Genomic DNA, 14,529 nt, shown 5'->3' on the forward strand with positions numbered 1-14,529 from the left:
AATGCTAAGCACTTCTCTCTTTTAGATTCATGATTGGCACCACAATTATGACAGTTAACAATAAGACTTGACTTGGGTTTTGCTGACTCACCCTTATACTGCACTCTTGAACTTTCTAGAAAGTAACAGGTTCCTCCCTGAAACCTGCAGGGGCTGCAGCCGGTGCTCATTTAGGCCTGTGTTTGCTATGCTGTCCATCTGTGCATTGCTCTAGAGGCTGTTGAAACCATGCTCTTATCACTTTATTTGCTTTTGCTTATACTTGTGTTCTGGCTTCTGGAACAATCTATAGCTGACAAATTTCTTTAATGTTTCTCAACATTCATGTCAATCAATGAAGCAAAATCTTTCCATTATTAACACCACACACACCACTGTCCTTTATCAACTTCAAAATCTTTCAAATCAAATCACCTTTTTTTTTTTTTTTTTTCAAGTCAGGGATAGTATATAAGCTGCTGGCTTTTCTTGTTAAATCTCTTGTATAAATAAAGTAGTCTGTAACTAATGTAACATTCATCTTCATCTACATTTTTACATTTTTACATTTCAAGCACTCAGGGTCCCAATACATTTGGCTCAGCTAGTACAACAATATCCTCCCCATGGCTTCTGACCCCACTAAGTTAAATAAAATAAATGCCTTAGTACGTGCATCATTGTCAGAAAAAGCTGCTTGTATGAAACTATCGTATCTCTGCTCATAGCAACACACAGTAGTGAAGGTGCTTGAAATTATGTACAAACACACACACACACACACACATAGCAACACACAGTAGTGAAGGTGCTTGAAATTATGTACAAACACACACACACACACACACATATATACACACACATATATATATATATATATATATATATATATATATATATATGCCAGAAATTTATGCCAGAGCTTGTAACTATGCCCAATAGCACAAGAGAACTTTGAAACAACTGCACTTTGCTAAATAAGTCTCTGTAGCACAAGAACACTTTAAAAGTCACTGTACTTTGTAAAACCACCCTTTATCAGTGTAAGAATACTTTGAAATGACTGTACTTTGCGAATGAACTGTACACAGCCCAAGAAACTCAGAGTAAAAAACACTTCAAAATGAATGCACTTTGCAAATGAACTGGATACAGCATAAGAAACTTTTCAAAATGGCTGTACTTTGTGAAATAACTCTGTACAGTGTAAGAAACACTTTGAAATGGCAGCACTTTGCGAATAAATGTACACAGCACAATAAACTTTTCGAAATGGCTGTACTTTGCACTTTGCAAAATAACTGTAATTTGCAGACAGTAAGTCTTTAAAATAATTGCATTGTAATAAAGCACACACTGCAAATACTTTGCACCCTCTGAGATACTTCAAACAACTCTAGTTATGCTTTGAATGGCTTTGGTCAATGCGAAATAGTAGCTCATGCCAAATATGGTCTTTTGCTAAAAACATGCAGTTGCCTTGATTTTCTATGCTTATTTTGCCCTTTTATTGTAGTCATTATGCCTATTGGACCTCTTATCATGCTCATTATACTTTTCTTGTGCTTGTTTTACTTTAAACATACTGGTTATGCAAATCAGAGGTAATGCTGAACCCCATATAAGTACTTCTGATCATTTTATCAAATATTGTGCTTTCACTTTGTTTAATTAACAATGTGTTTTATGCCTCTCATTTGATTAATAATACATTTTGTGCTACTCATTTGATTAATATGTTTAGTGCTACTCATTTGATTAATAATGAGTTTTGTGCTCTATGAATGCTCTGTATCATTTTCTTTGCAAAATAAATAATTTGTGCAATTTTTGATTACCTTAAGTTCGTTTCTGACCCTTTTCAATTGTTTCAGCACTGTTATCACCCAACCTGCTCAGTATACGTTCACCGTCAACTCTGCACCTCGTCGTTTGAAGAAGTTGCACTCTCCATCCCGGTTCTGATTCCATGTCACTCATCCAGTCAGGCTAAAACAGATGAACAGTTGTGGGTTCAGTTCAAGCAGCTTTATTATATACAGACACATCAGGATTAAGGCTTAGTAACTTAAACTTTAAACTTATAAACAGACTGACTACTGTATTCATACATGTTAACACTCTGTCTGTTCTCTCAAAATGCTGCCTGCTCGTGCTCACTATTTATATGCACATGTCTACACTTGGAAATGCTCTTAAAGTTGCAACACACACTCTGTTCTACAGACCAGTTTTATTCTCACTATTTATCAATTACATTAACACTATTATCCGTGAATCAAGTACCATGCTCTATGAAGATGATACAGCCTGAATAAATGTGGCATTCCCCACAATAGTACAAAAAAAACCCCATCAGACAGACTTTAAAATGCTTGTAAGTGGCTTTCATCAAACCTATGCACTCTTAATGTCTCCAGAACTGCTGTAATGTTATTTCACAATCACCAAAGATTATGTGAAATCACTCCTACAAATAAAAGCTCCCAAAATGAATTAACGCAATCAGTACTAAAATAGAAGTACATCAGCTTTACACATGACCTGATACTATCTTTCAAATTCAATGCCTACACTGCAAAAAGCAGTGCACCATTAATAGCATGTTGCTATATCACTAACCATTTCACTCCTGATGCCAAAAATGCAACAGCAAAAGTTGTCCTTATCCCCTGAATCAAATCGTAATTCATCCTATAATACAAATACACTCCAAATGCCCTGCAGTGTTATACACAGGTTTATTATTCTCTCACCTAGACTGGGACACAGTTACACACTTCTCCAGAAAGCTAATAGGCCACCAATTGCCATGTCCTCCACCCTCACACTCTCCTGTTTCACATTTAAAATACTAATATGTAGTCCACCCCCTCAAGAGTGAACGTCAGCTCAAATCCTCTGCATACTTGTAACTGCAGCAAGATGACCAAACTCTCTGTATCACCCTCCTTTCAGTCTTGCCATAGGAGAAAAAAGCTTCCAAAAATTATCTCTAGAACTGGATCCATCACCCTTCAGACCTCAAGATTCTTCACTAACTATGAAAAGTTCAGGAAAAATTTATAGACTTCCAGACATTACATACAACTATACAAGCTTTAAAGGCAAAGGCTAAAGACTCCTAATCTCTGTGCATAAATCCTTACAATCTCACCTGCCATCATGCAACTCTTTACCCTGGTAGTATTACTTTATATGTACAACAATAGCTATTTTAATAACTCTGTCTGTGTAGGCTGTTTCTTTGTATCACTTTGAAATCTCATATAATTATTATTAAATACTGTACCTCAGTTATTACATACTGTCCTCTACATTCTTCCTACTAATAAAAGAATGAATGTTCTCCATAATGTAAAGAGGCTAGCACAATGTTCAATATCCACAGAACTTAACTTTGTTCCTACATTAATATGTTTATTTAAGTAACTGTTTGAATTATGTGCTTTGTAATTCACACATTTTTAATGCTGTGCACTGAAACTCGCTTGCATAGTACAATATATGATGCATGCTTGCACAGAGTGATATATGTTCTAATTAGTTTGTAAGTCTTGGTGTTATTACACCCAGGTCATAGCTGAAAAGGGTTTCAGAACCAGCCAACCTATCTGGTTATCAAATTCTTAAATAAAAAGACTATTGGTCCCATTGCTAATGGCAATGAATAAATGTCATGAAACTAAGCAAAAGTGACTTTTGTAAAATAGTAACTACAATAATATATAAAAAAATCAGACTTATTTAAACATTAAGATTTTAAATGCCAATCACATGGTATGCAGGGGCAGGATGGATTAAGACAGACAATACCCAGGGATTAAGATCCAGGCAATGGAAATTCACTCTTGAAACATGTCTCAGTTCAGAGAAAGGAACCAGAACTCATGCTACAGGTTAAAAAGTACCAGACAGATTTAGATGGTTTTACTTTTATAGACAACATTGTTTCTGCAACCAGAATTCTCACTTTAGATTTGACTGATAGGTACCAATGAGCCAAGAAAGAAACAGATGCAATAATTTCTGAAATGAAGGCCCAGTTTTATGTTGGAGCTTGGTGAAGCTGCAGAGAATGACTTTTTGAGTGGCTTCAAACAAGTTCTGACAAGTCGTCCGATGGATCAGGAGGATGAGGCAGGATATGTCTCAGCAAGAGTGGAGAACCACTGCCTTTAACTGTGGACATTGATGAGAGGTAGAAGGAACACATTAAAGAACTGCTAAATCTAGTTTATATGTCCTTCTCTGAAGAGATAGTGCCAGAAGAAGATGGAGATGGATCCAGTTCAGTAACTGAGGTCACTGCAGTGATTAATCAGTTTTGCTGTGTTGAGTCTGCATGGGGAAGATGAACTCTGTCAAGAACTGTTGAAAGTTTTGGGTATTGTTGAGGTTTCATAGTTAACACCCCTTTTTAACGTTACATGAAAGGCTTTGGTAGTACTTCTGGACTGGCAAACTAAAGCAGTGGTCTTCATTTTCAAAACGTATGACAACAGGGTGTCTACATCTTATAAACGGATCACACTTCTAAGCTTCCCTAAGCAGACTTCATCCAACAGTTGAGCATGTAGGATCAGTGTAGATTCCATCATTGTTATGGGACAGAGGATCAACCCTTTGTCTTTGTACAGACTTGTGCGAAGTGTCATAGGAGTTCACCAATATTGTGAAGATGGACAAGGCATAAGACCATACACCTCAAATGTCTTGTAGAAAGTGCTACAAAATTACAACAGTACTAAGTCACAGGACTACTGCTGTATGTCCATTCAGTCCCTGGAAGTGAAAAATGAGAGTAGTGATGTGAATTTATTTGATATTATGTCTAATAAATAGATGATAGACATAGGACTCCTCCAAAGGTGTGTACTGCCTCCCTTACTGAATGTGATTTTCACAGACAGGGTATCAAAGTGCAGCTAAGGTGTAGAGGGTATACAGTTCGAAGATGTGAGCATTCCATCTTTGTTGTTTTCAGGATATGTTCCTGTCTTTCTCAAGTGATTGTACTTTTCAGCCATGTACTAAAGTGATCATTGCTTAGTGTGAAGTAGATGTAATGAAATTCAGTATCTCCACATCAAAGGTCACTGTTCTCTTCCAGAAAATTGTGGATTGCTCTCTCCAGGTCAGTGGGGAGTAGGTGCCTCAGATAGAGGAGTTTAACTACCTTCAGATATCTTCCAAGAGTGAGGGTAGGGAGAGATGGGGGAGTGACTAGTGCAATGGTGCAATACTGGTAGTACTGCAGGTGTTGTACTGGTCTGTCTTGGACAAGTGATAGATTACTTACTGGATGAAGCTTTTAGTTTGCAAGTAAGTCTGTGTCTCTGTACTCACCTATGATCATGGGCTTTGCGTAGTGATCTACAGAATGAGACCATGGACATAGGCCACACAAATGAGATTCCACTCTAAAAAATCTTCACACTTCATGACATAATGAAGAGTTTGTCAGCCTAGGAGTACCTTGGAGTACAGTAACTAATCCTCTATGTTGAGATGCGTTACTTGTTTGGGTTTTGGTAACCTGTGAATGCCATATCAGCAGAATTAATAAATAATACACAGAGACTGTACACTTGGCATATGCTTCATGAGGTCTATACTGCAGGCTGATTTCTGTAGAATATCTGTGTACCATACGACATGCTATTCACCATATGTAGCTGGATAGAATTTAAAGGTATATACCCACATAACTGACAGTGAGGATACCCGTGGAAACTATCTACAACATGTATGCTGGGTACAGTTCACTAGGAGGAGGCCCAATAGTGGATGTGGGACACACTGGGGGATTACAGTTCATAGAGTGCCTAGGAATGCCTGGAGACGTGAAAGAGTGCGCTGGAGATTATTGCTGGTTATAGGGATGCGTGTCTACCCTGTTCAACTTGATACCACTGCAACTTTCAGCAACACAAGCAGTTTAAGAGATGATGGTGATTATTTTAAATAATGAGATTATTGAAATAGTGATCCGTGGATTTATTTAAAAAAAGTTACTCTGATTTATCTTCTGGTTGCATTTTTTTTTAAATAGAAGAGTATGTAAGGTTATCACATAAGATTACAAGTGAAGTGCCTGAAGATAGTATTTTCATATTTTCATAGAGTAAATCGAATAAGAAGTGATTGTTTTCATTGTAAAACACCCTCAAACTGTCAGCAGTGAGGTTTTACAACAAAGAGATGAATTTTGAAACTATGTGCATGAGACCTGAGTACACTGTAATCAGCATATGGCAGGTATACAGGTCAATTATGTTGTACATTTGAATGTATTTGGGCTGAAGATGAGTGACCTACTGATGTTGAATGGGTAGAGCTATGCTTCACAGTTTATGATACTACAGAGGATAAAGAGTTCCCAGAGCTTAGTAGCATCAGTTGAACTACAAAAGAAGCATTTTGACTAAATTAAGTTGCAATACCATGTGAATCCAAAACCTCTAGTAACTACATAGAGGCTCTGGTTTCATAAGAGAAAATCAAAAGGAAATATAGCTAAATTATACAGCTGGTTATTTTGGTAGTGAGCTGACAGCTCTTTAAGGGACAGAATGATGTATGGAATGTGCTGAAGCTACACAAAATAAGCTACTTTCAAAAAGGAACACTTTAAAAAGGAACTAATGTCAGAATAGGTTGTGAACATAGTATCACTGAAAATAGCTGCCAGACATGCTTATGCTTTATAAGATATGATTAAACAATCATTGAATGCAACACCCTTTGAGTTAGTCAAGAAAAGAATAATATTTCAGATGTAGAAAATGTCTGATTGGCCAGTTATTGGTTTAAGTGGAAAGATTGCAGAAGATGTTGTAAGATGGTTACACTACAAGAATGTGTAACTGATGAAGCAATAAAACAAACCGTGTAATAAAAGCAGAGAAAAAGTATGAAACACTAAAGAAAAATGTTCATTAAACTGTGAATATTGAAAGTTATTCTAGTTCAAATAATATAGATGTGGTAGCTGTGAGTGAATATTCAATGTGTCTAGAAACTACACAGAATATGCAATAAAGATTACAATATCATTTGAACTATCTTAGAAGTAGCTGTGGTGATGCCAAAGGTGTTGCTATCCTGGATCTGGTGGGACCTGTGAAGTATGAAGGTAAAGAGCATATATCTGACTTATCTATCCATTCAAGTTTAGGGACACCTTATTTGGATTGAATATGATCAGACTGATCTGTCTGTGAAAGTTCAGTGCCACCCTTATATTGAAGGGAACAGATTAAACAGAAACGTTATATTCTCTACACAAAACATCAAGTGGTATGCCAGAAAGGAAGGAATGTTGCCACAGCAGAAAAAGTGCCACAGTTCCTAACAGATTCTAAAACAGAATTTGCAGAAGAAATGGACGCAGTGAAGAACACTGGAACCGAAATGAAGCTGGAAAATAATGCTACCCAAAAGTTACATAAAGCCAGGGCAGTGCAATATGTTTTAAGGCCTAAGGCAAATGCAGAGCTGAAAAAGCTGGAAGGTACAAAAATGAGACTAAATCTGAATAGAGTGATTGGGCTAGCCTCACTATACCAATACTGAAGAAAGGCAATATAGAAGTTTAAATGTTAAGATTGCTGTAAAGCCAGCACGGTCTACCCAAGCAAAATGCCCAGCACTGTGTGTGTTATTGAGTACACCCCTGGAAGGGCATTATTTACACAGTAACATGCCCTGGACAGAATTACTGGCCATATAAAATAGGCTAACTATAATGTATTCTGTATTTTTTGTTTTGTTTTTATCACTATATTTTTTATACATTGGAGGAGTTTTTTTACATCCAAACTACAAGTTATGCAGGTATTTCATCTGTGCACACAAACATGTACACACACACACACACACACACACACACACACACACACTTTTCTTTTTTAGATATTTATTTAAAATGTTAACTTTAAACTCACTAAACAGCAAATCACTTTTTAATGGTTATAAAAAAATGGTGAATGTTAGCTTTTTCTCTGTCGAAGCTTTGTGGTAGGTTAATATGCTGCAGTGGACTGACAGACTTGTTTTTGATTGGGCAGTACCTGTATATTAACACCCTCTTGGAGAATGTTCACTCTCCAGTCAGAGTGGGGGTATATAAGATGTCCATCCTCTAATACACAATGCTCACTGCTCATGGCAGACGTTATGTACACATTCCTAAATAGGGGAATAATTTTACAAACACTAAGCTTATACAAGCATACTATCAAACTGGACAGAGCTTTGAAGCATTTTGTGACTATTAACAAAAGGCTGTTCAAGTACAGTAGTCTGGTGTTTGGAATTACATTTATGCCTGTCATATGGCAAAAGCAATGGACCAAGAGTTAAAGGAGTAACCCATTGTTTCCTCAAATCGTATTTTATTAATGTGACAGTTTTAAGAATTTTCTATTTTCCCTTCATCTGGTGCAATATTTTTTAAACATATTTATTAAATTATCACTTAAAATATAGACAGACATATATTAAAAGAAAAGAAAAACATTTTATCCTGTTACATACATTACTCATCATGTATCTTTTCTTTCTTTATCATCAGTCCAATATTACATAATTCGCTCAATTCCTCCCTTCTCTTAAACCTCACTCTTCCTCCTCCTTCTGAGCCTTATTCTGCATGCACTGTTCCCGCAATTTCCATTTATTTCTATGTAATTTGTTCCTTCCCCTTTTTAAAGGTCCTTCCTATAGCTCTTTTATCTCTTTTATAATACTTAATGCTTCAAATACAGTTGGTTTAGATTTTGATTTCCATTCTCTGGTAACTGCCTTTTAGGCAGCCAACAGAATTAAACTTAACAAGACCTTCATATGTCTGAGCAATACAGATACTGTGTCCCAGCTCAAAAGAATCATTTCTTAAGTTAGATCCATTTGCTCACCCAATATTTCTGACAGAATACTCTGTATGGAATTTTTAAAATCTGCCACCTCATTACACTCCTAAAACATATGTTCCTAGCTACCTATTTCTTCCCCATCATACCTCCAACATTTGCTATCTACCTGAGGAAAAATTCTTTGAATTATGCTTAGGGTATAAAAATACATATTGAAACACTTTCAAGCAAAAATCTTAAACCTTTTGGACTTTGTTTCATACTTGGGAGCCATACATATGTCCTCGCATTGTGCCCTTGTACATTGCTTTTCCACTCTCTCTTCTTAGTCTTTTCTAACCTCCTCTGATTCTTAAAGTTAACATGCAATATTTATATGTCCCATTAATTAAGTCTTTAATGGCAGCTTTTGCTCTAGACTCAACTAAAAACTCAACCAGAGTCTTTCACTTAGGATTCCCCCATCCCTTTCTCTTTGAAATACTCTGATATCAATCCCGGATAGGGAAGGCAGTCTCTAGCCTACAGTTCAAATATCTTTTTGACCTTTTCCTACTGTATTACCTTTTCCTTTCCAGTTATTTGCTTCCAATACTTTGGTTTTTTGCTTGCTTTCTACAGTGAATCTCAGTCCCCTATTGTTTATTTTCTTTACTCCTACTTGCAGTCATCTCTACTGGCAAAATATCCTTTGTCCATTCTGATGTCGGTTAGTTCTTAGAATACTTTATGCTATTTTATGAATGTAATGCTCTGTGTGGTTGTTACTATACTTATTTGTTGAAGTTCTCCCTGATTCATCATCATTCCTTTTGACTTTTAATTATAAGCTTCTGCTTGTGTATATATATATATATATATATATATATATATATGTATATGTGTGTGTGTGTGTGTGTATATATATATATATATATATATATATATATATATATATATATATATATATATATGGTTCCCTATTAGAATCCTGAAACACTATAAGCCTGAAAGTCAAAATCCTGAAAACTAATGACTGAAAATGCAAAATCTCGAAAATGCAAAATCCCGAAAGTCAAAATCCTGAAAACACAAATAATGCTAATATGTCACTATAAAGACACTAATATCTACCAACTGACCCTGACCCTAACCCTAACCCTAAGATCCGTCACTATCGCACACTCACCTGACCCGCGCCCTAACCCTAACTCACTTAAACCGCCCCTAACCCCAATATTTGTCATTATTGCATACATGCCTAACCTGCCTAACCCTAACTCACTTATACCGCCCCTAACCCTAACATAAAACCAACCGCACACTTACCTGGACCCAACGCATGACCTAACACCACAGGGCTAACAATAGCAAAGCCACAATGACGTCAGTATGTCCATTTTGTGTTTTCAGGATTTTGACTTTCGGGATTTTGCATTTTCGAGATTTTGCATTTTCAGTCATTAGTTTTCAGGATTTTGACTTTCAGGCTTATAGTGTTTCAGGATTCTAATAGGGAACCATATATACATATAAAAAAAAATATATATATATATATATATATATATATATATATATATATATATATATATATGCCTTTACCATGTATCTTTAAAATATCCCTTCAAATCAGGTAATGCACCTTGTTGTATTGGAAAAATCAACTTATCCCATTTAACTTTTGCCCTCTTCAACTCCCAGATAAATTCCTTCAACTCTTTATTAATTATTATACACAACTTCTCTCCTGGTTAATACAAATATGTCTGACAGATATATAAAGCTAAAGGGACTAAAAATATTTTAACTGCTTGTATTTTCCTATCCGTATCCATAAAAAAGAGCTTCCAGTTTCTCATTTTTGTATTATCTTTTGTTTAGTCTCTTCCCACATATCTTACTCTGCCATAACAGAAGCCTTTTTAATTCATACTCCCAAATACTTCATCTTATCATGCCCCCATAAATATGGGTATTAGTGAACCAATTCATTGGGGGGTACTTAATTTATGGCTTTAGCCTTTGTTTTATCTACATTAATTTTATATCCCAAAAAGACTTGAAAATGTCTCACAATCTTCCACAATACTAAGATGCCCTTTTTGGGATTTATCAGGTACAAAATACGATTGTCTGCAAGTAAAGCCAATTTTTCTTGATTACTATACCAATTGTATCCTTGAATTTCTGAGTCCCTTATTTTCTTTATCAATGGCTCTAAATGTAAGGTAAATAACAGGACACCCCTGTTTGGTTCCTCTGTTCAAACACAACGTATCAGAGAGGAACCCGCTATTTTAATTCTTGCCTCCAATCCTTCACATATCCTCTCAATTGACCTTATCATTGTATCAGGAAATGCCAATGCTTCCATTGCCTTACTCATGGAATCCTGTCTTACAATGCCAAATACTTTCCCTGCATCAGGACCCACCTGATCTTGTGTAATGTTGTAGGTGATTATGTTTACCAAGGCAGTAGAAGAGAAAAGCCTCACCCTGCATAAGTGTGTTCCCCCTCAAAAAACATGGTTTTATTTAGTTTTCTATCACAATTTCACTGAAATGTCTGTCAAGAAAATAAGTCTTGATGAAATAACCCATATTCGGAACACGACTCTTGAATACAGTGTTATCTGGATAGCACACTAAGAGCAGGTCATGAGAGGTCAATTTAAATAACTTAATTTCCTTCCCTTGATGTAGATACCTGATATATTAACTCTAATATATCTGTCATTACTGTCTTGTACAAGATATTACTTGTCTCAGCTATTGTCTATGGCTTGGGATTTAGCAGAAAGGGTGCTTGAACTAGTTCTTACCCAGTTAAAATAAATACATAAGTAAGTAATTAAATAAATAACAAGTTCTGTGTTTCTAAATTAAATCATTAGTGGATACATAAATTACAGTATATTATCTCCTGTTCTGGAGGATTCTGGTGGGGAAAGCAGGTAGGGGAACAAATACAGGAATTGCATTTTGCCCAGTTGCAGATGTACTGTGATGCTCTTTGGTGTGAAACATCTGCTCCTTTCATTTCTTGTGTGTGCTTGCATATGTGTATGCCTGTATCTTACTTGTAGACACACTTGTGTTTACACAAGTTTTAAATGACTTTGAAAGTAAGTAGATGGAATATGTTTATACTACCTCTCAGTCTTACTCTTCAAAAATGTTACTTCCATAAGAGTTGTAGTTCACAGGAGCTCAGAAAATGCAGTCCTATTATTTATGTGATAATGTGAAGATTTCTGGAAAAAAAAATAATCAGGATTTTCTTTAGGCTTTTCTCCCTCTGTCTGAACTTCCTAACCACTGTTGCTGACTTGTGAATGTAATGTATATTAGTAAAACCGCTTTTCGTTTTGCTCTTGCTACAGTACCACTAGTGTAATTTAAACAACTCACAACTAACTGGGACCGAAGTGTGAGCGGCGTACAAAATGTCATCATACCTCCCAATATGTTAGAGCAAGAAATCTGGACAAAGCCATAAATAATGGGGGGACAAAGGCCCAGAAATAGAGAAATTTAAATATTACTCATACAAAACTTAGAAAATTCCTAGAGTAACAGGTTTTGCATTAGCATAAATTTTCTGCAGGGTATGAAGTCTGAAACTAAAATATCTGAAATAATTTGCCAATGATTTGACAGAAAACTGGTTCAAAAATCTGAGGCAAAAATGTGGACATTCTACAAAAATCTGTACAGTTGAGAGGTATGATTAGGTCACTAAATGAAAAATCGTTGAATGTTATAGTGCATGCATCTTCCTTGTCATTTTATAAATACATTTTGCTCCTAATCTGAATCTTGTTAATTAAATGATGTTGTGTATTCATTGCTATTTTATTAGTATTCCTATAAAAATGACAGTTCTTTTCTTCAGCAGTGTATGTGAACCATAGGCGACTTCATTTAGCAACAGGCGCAGCCACACTTGTTGCAAATAACCGCAAGATTAAAATGGTTAGTGCTACCACATTTAAAAGTACAGGAAATTAAATAGTTGGATTTCAAAATGTAGTAATGCATTTTTATGTACAAAAAATGACACGTGGTTAAAACATTATGAGACTATAGAAACTATAGTAGCAATTCTGTAGTTTTAAGTACCTCTGTCCCTTGACTCTGTGAATTTTTAACAAGTTCCTCTTCTTAAGTGTTTTCCTAGTCAGGATGGGAAATGCAGTTGGAACAGCCACTCAGGATCTTAGGATGAGCAGTTCACCTGGTTGTCTCCTCCAATTGGGTGTGCCAAGCAAACAGCACGAATTAATAACATACAATAAATTAAAATATCTGTCAGTTGAAATGGGAAAAACGTACTGCCAAAAGTGGTATGCTCTGAACAGAGACAGTTACGAAACTTTTTTTTTTTGTTGTTAAGGTGGGCTATCATGATGTTTGCGGATGACATTGTGATCTGTAGTGAGAGTATGGAACAGGTTGAGGAGACCCTGGAGAGGTGGAGATATGCTCTAGAGAGGAGAGGAATAAAGGCCAGCAGCACTAAGACAGAATATATGTGAGGGAATGAGAGGGAGAATAGAGGAATGATGAGGATGCAAGGAGAAGAGCTGGCGAAGGTGGATGAGTTTACATACTTGGGATCAACAGTTCAGAATAATGGTGAGTGTAGAAGAGAGGTGGAGAAGAGAGTACAGGCAGGGTGGAATGGGTGGAGAAGAGTGTCAGGAGTGATTTGTGACAGACGAGTACCAGTAAGAGTGAAAGGGAATGTCTACAAGAGGGTAGTGAGACCAGCTATGTTATAGGGGTTGGAGACAGTGGCACTGTCAAAAAGGCAGGAGTCAGAGCTGTACGTGGCAGAGTTAAAGATGTTAAGATTTGCACTGGGTGTAATGAGGGTGGACAGGATTAGAAATAAGTATATTAGAGGGTCAGCCCAGGTTGGACAGTTTAGAGACAAAGTCAGGGGGGAGAGATTGCTTTGGTTTGGACATGTGCTGAGGAGGGATACTGGGTATATTGTGAAAAGGATGGTAAGGATGGAGCTGCCAGGTAAAAAGAAAAGAGGAAGGCCTAAAATAAGGTTTATGGATGTGGTGAGAGAGGACATGCAGGTGATTGGTGTGACAGAGCAATATGCAGAGGACAGGAAGAAATGGAAACAGATGATCCACTGTGGCGACCCCTAATGGGAAGAAAAGGAAGAAGAAGAAGTAAAGGTTGTACAGCAAGTACTAGAAAACAAAAAAAAGGGGAGGGCACGCACCCCTGCAAGAAGGCCTCAATCTGCCACTGATAGAGGTGCAGAGAGATAAATCTATGACTATAACCCAAATGACCTTAGCTCCATTAGCATCCTGGCCATTAGAGGACCTGGCTGGGGAGGGAGAAGAATGATGAGGTGCAGTCTGCTTACCTTCCCTGTGGAGAAGGGTCGGAGGTGTGTGGGTGTGTCCCAGGGAATGGAATCTGCCCACAATCTCCAGTTGAGACTAAAGACTGGTGGAGGTTTCTGCCTTCAAGATCTCAAAATATTGAAACTTCAAAAAACTCAGAATATTGAAAAATGGGAATTTGTCCTTTTCTTGTTGTTGTATGATCCTGGAGTTGGTATATATAGGTTGCAGAGGATGTGGGGGGTGCAGGGATTGATGGAATTTTTGTTTGCTGGAGTTCTGTTGATGTCAAACTGGTAAAAGAAAATGTTCAGA

Source organism: Protopterus annectens, chromosome 6.part0 (genome assembly GCF_019279795.1).
Source record: "Protopterus annectens isolate FY-2018-M chromosome 6.part0, PAN1.0, whole genome shotgun sequence".
Lineage (NCBI taxonomy): Eukaryota > Metazoa > Chordata > Ceratodontiformes > Protopteridae > Protopterus > Protopterus annectens.